The sequence below is a fragment of the Poromitra crassiceps genome (assembly GCF_964638095.1).
Source record: "Poromitra crassiceps genome assembly, chromosome: 13".
In the NCBI taxonomy this organism is placed as follows: domain Eukaryota; kingdom Metazoa; phylum Chordata; class Actinopteri; order Beryciformes; family Melamphaidae; genus Poromitra; species Poromitra crassiceps.
Window position 1 is genome coordinate 27,573,998 of NC_139644.1, and position 5,000 is coordinate 27,578,997.

The following is a 5,000-nucleotide window of genomic DNA, read 5'->3' on the forward strand; positions in this document are numbered from 1 at the left end:
CTTAAAAGACAGAAAAAGGTGTCATCGTGGTATTGACAAAAAAACACTAAGTTAACTTTTTTTCTTTTTTAACAGTGTGAAATCACCAGCCAAGATGACTTGCGAACAAATTGTGAAGTTCATCTTATATTGCGTCGCCTTTGTAAGTTGAAAAAGATTTCCATTTTCTCTGTTGCCATTCCCTTTGGCTTTGTACAATATTCTGTTTGCAGCTATTTGTGTTTATATTCAGTGATAAGATGCACTTTCAACACATACAAAAATCTAGATAATTCCCAGGTTAAACTCTACAGTAGCTCAGTCATGTGTTAATGACCTCTCATATCTCATTAGATTATACATTCCTAAATTTACATACATTACATTCCTAAATCTACCTACTTACTGTATGTATTTCAATGTCTTCCTATTTTTATTAATCGTTCTTTTTTTTTAAACCTTACATCAACTAATCACTGGCTTTATTTGTGTCTAATGTCTATAAATGCACCTTCTGTATATAAAACATTGTTGAGAAGAGGAGCTTGGATTTGACATCTTAGATGAGGTTTGGGAGCTTTATTCTTATATAGGCCTATGTGCACCCCACAATCATATCCAGTTCAAGGTCCTGCACCGCTTACACTATAGCAAAACTGCTTTGGTAAAAATGAATCTGGATACGGACCCTTTATGTTCTGAGGATGTCCTAATTTGGATCAGTTTTGGACCTATTTTTCATTTATTTATTCACTAATATATTTAGAAAACCAATTAATACTTGTCCCCTAGCCTTATTGCTATTATTTTTTGGTGTGGTCTCAGAGAACGCATGCACAGCTACTCATCAACACAGGGCGTTAGCTTTCTCATCTCTACTAGCACGGCGGTCAATATTACTGAATTGGAAGAGTGTTGCTCTACCCACCCATAGGCTACTGGTCCTATTAAATATAAATTAGAAAAGATGGTGCCCTTCAGAACTTCCATAAGACATGGGATAATTGTATTCAGTTCATAGAACAGAACAACTAGATGGGCTTCAATTAGACAATTATTGAGGGAACAGGTAAGATGGGGGTAGCTACTAGCTAAGAGCTAACAAGCTAGCAGTGGTCACAGAGGAGGACAGAATCAAGGGGTTGCTGGATAGGAGAAGAGTGATACATTTTGGCTATTGGCACGGACGTGACTCCAGTCACGGGGGCGGAGCGGGTGGCCAAAGCCAAGACGCCTTCAGGTGTAATGGGTGGTTCTATAGTGGTACATTTTTGAGAAAAATAGAATTTTTTATCCAGTGGGTTCGCTGCGAGGTGCAGCTTGGCATAGTGTGAGAATCCGAAGTTTGAGTAGCATTTGTAGAAAGTAGAAAGTACTTTTAATAATGAATAAGTAGCATTAGTTGGATTTTTTTAAGAAGGATGGTTAGTTCAAGGAGGGTCCAGGTGTAGCCTGAAAAGGTGGGGCGGCTGTGGCTCAGGAGGTAGAGCGGGTAATCCACTAATCAGAAGGTCGAAGTGTCCTTGGGCAAGACACTGAACCCCAAATTGCTCCCAATGGCTGTGCCGGCACCCTGCGTGGCAGCTGGCCGCCTTTCGGTGTGTGAATGGGTGAATGTAGGCACATTGTAAAGCGCTTTGGATAAATGCGCTATATAAATGCAGTCCATTTACCATTTACCAAAAGGTCTCTTTTCAGTCTCCACCGAAAAGGGCAGTGAGCAATGGATTCAGTGTAAAAAGTTTAATGTGGGACAATTTAAATCTATTTGTCACAATATATTGTTTGTGTCCTTACTCCTTAGTAGTTATTGGGTTGAATCTCTCTCACTATGAATTAATATTACCATACCACGTGTAATTTAAACAATTTCCCTTTGCTATTGCTTAACTGGAAACACAATATAACTCCCTTCCACTCACCTTTTCTCCCTCTCCACATGCTTTGTTGCAATGTCTCTCTCTCCTCCCTCTCTCTCCTTATACTGTATACCTCTCTCTCTCTCTCTCTCCTTTCACTACTGTATTCTACCCATCATGCAGGCGACAGGTGGAGCCATCGTGGGTTTGTGGATATGGACTAAGGTGTCCCCGGAATCTCTGATGAAGATGGAGTCCAAGGCTGGGCAAAAAGTCCCGGTCACCATGGAGCACGTGTTGGGTTTTGTTGTGTTTGCGGGCATCCTGCTGCTGGTCCTAAGCATCTCTGGATGCATGAATAACAGGTCACGAAGCCAATAAGTCAGGGACAAGTGTCATTGCTTTCTGACGAGAGGGGGCGACCTTTCTCTTCAGGAAGTGACGACAAACGCTCCTGACCGGGAACAACACAAAAACGATTTTCTCTGTCACCCACACTGTCACACACACTCACTGGCTCAGCTCAATATTGCCAGGCACGGGTAGCAATCAATGCCCACTGAGCAATAGACGTCTTTAGACCTCATTTCAACCTCGCCTATATGGTTTAGCTCTGATATAGACCACGGTTAGACCAGGATTTTCGGTCTACGTTTAGCCGAGTTTTAGACGATGTTTTAACAACTTCAAAAGACATTTAAAAATGCATAAATTAACACATGTAAATGTGTAAGAAAAGCACTGTATACCCATGTGTTTACACTATAACTTTTTATTTTTGGTCGTACACGGATTCCCCACTGAGCAGTGGTTTATCTCTGATATAGACAATATAGACCACGATTAGACCAGGATTTTGGGTCTACGTTTAGCCGAGTTTTAGACCATCTTTCAATAGCTTGTAAAATGCATAAAACCTGTAAACGTTTAAAGCGCTTCACACCCCCGCGTGTTTACAGTAGGTTATAACTGTTTATTTTTTGTCATATGATTCTGTCACTGCAACCCACCAAGCACGGATGATCAATCACAGAGAAAAATACTTTGCCACTAAAATCTCCACAACGATAACCAAATGGTTGCAGTAGCCTACTTAACAGCAAATGCATGTCTTTGTTTTGTTGTTGTTGAATATTTGGACAGTTTATTTGGTTGTGAAATTGTTGTGATCGATTAAAGACTTTACTTGACGCCAATTTTTCCAATGAAAATGGGTTCATGCCATAACGTTACATAGGCCTGATGTATATTTGTGTCTCATCATTTAACCTGTGCTGTGGTGTGCCGGAGTGGTGGGTAAAAGTTACAACTAAGCCTGCCCTCAATGAACAGATAATGTTTTAAACATGTATCAGTCCAAGGGATGCCATTCTATTTCAGTGAACAGATAGCACAGCAGTTATAATGAGGGACAGATGGGACAGTGGCTAAGGTGTCTGGTTGCCATGCTGGTGACCTGGGTTCAAATCCAGGCAGTGGCAGTATTTTATTGTTTACATAGATGTTTATTAAATGTCTAAAAACATCTAATATAGACGTCTATTAGATGTTGAAATGACGTTGAAATGACGTCTAGGCTAAGACTAGACGTCTACTAAACTTTCACTTTTAAACCTTCAATAGCCTTAATCTAGACTAGACGTCTAGAGACAAATAGACATTGAATAGACGTTTTATAAACATCTTTTAGACGTGAAATTGCTCAGTGGGTGGCTGACTGACCGCAGAATAGCATGCGTTCAATGAGACAAACTTTTTTTTTTTTTGTCAAACACATTCAGTTCAGAGTAAGAAATAGACAAATTTAGAATTTCATCCACAAAGTAGGCTACCATTAACATTCTGAAAAGGGCTAAGCTAATGGTGCTAATACATATCTATTCACAACTCGTAAAACAATGCACAAATAAATCTGTATATGCGCCTCTAATTTACCACTTGTGTAGTATCATTTGTAACTGTATATCAGGGATATTCAACTCAATTGTTCAGGGGGCCACATTGTCAGAAACCTAAGGGGCCGGGGGCCGGACCGTTCCCCAAGCTATTTCCCATTACATGTATACTTGACACAAATGCGCCCCCACATTTTCATAACTTTTATTTCACTACATTGCAAAAGTAGCTTAATTTTCATTTAAAAGTGCTTAATTTCTGTGCAACAAAAGCTGTGTTAAAGCCCCAAAAGTAAACACATTTGAAAGAAATCTAAGTATTCTACAACACGTCAGCCATTTGAAATATAATATCTTAGCTACACCACAGCATTGTAAACATGTATAGTGCATCAGGAAAGGAAAACAACCATAAACATTCTTTCTTGTTTAGAACCTATAGCACAGTATTAAATACTGAGTATATCATGAAAACATTTATATTGCATATTTTTGTGTTTAGCTACGTCTCACAGCATTGTAACATTGTAGTGCAGCAAGAAAGGAAAACTACTGTAAACATTTTAACCATATTTCTTGTTTAGAACCTAGCTAGCTACAGCACACATCTCCTGAAAAACCATTTATAATGCATCTTTCTTGATTAGCTACATCACAGCGCCGTCTCCTGAAAAACATTAATATTGCACCTTTCTTGTGGCTACATCACAGCATCTCCTGAAAAACTTGGATCTGACTTGTTTAGCTCACTTTAGCTAGATCACATCTAAAAAAACAACCAGTCGGGCGTAATAAGTAAATGAGGTTTAATTGTAAAAAAAAAAAACGTGTTCGGCCCACGGGCCGCCAGTTGAATAGCCCTGCTATATCATAATTTGTAACTTGTATATCATTTGTAACTTGTCTCTATCTCATTGTAATATCATTTGTACATCAATTGAAACATTTTTAAATTGAAATGTATTTGTGAATTTCAACGAATTACTGTCGATCATTTTGTAGTTTTATTTCCCGCATAAAAAGTTCCACCTTTTATCACAAGCCTTGCCTGTGTTGGTTATATCACTATGAAACCAAAGTGCTGCAGCTGGTGATGAAAATGAAGAAAAAAAATCGCTTCTTGGACACTTGTACTGTAGCAAGTTTAATCAGGAAGTAGAGTACATGTGTAACTGAGACAGTTGAACAATGCGCATCTTCATAATGAAAAACGCTATGCCAGTTGATGAAAATCTTAGATGACGAACACCCAAGTCAATACGAATAA

General features: G+C 38.9%; 1 long non-coding RNA gene across 1 annotated transcript in view; it reads left to right on the plus strand.

Moving 5' to 3' along the window:
* LOC310788717 overlaps nt 1-4,607 on the plus strand; it is a 5,569-nt gene extending 962 nt beyond the window's left edge. Inside the window, exons 2-3 of the long non-coding RNA XR_014553302.1 lie at nt 76-142; nt 2,022-4,607. This is a non-coding gene — a long non-coding RNA (uncharacterized lncRNA). The remainder of the gene's footprint in view (nt 1-75; nt 143-2,021) is intronic.
* The last annotated feature ends 393 nt before the right edge of the window (nt 4,608-5,000 follow it).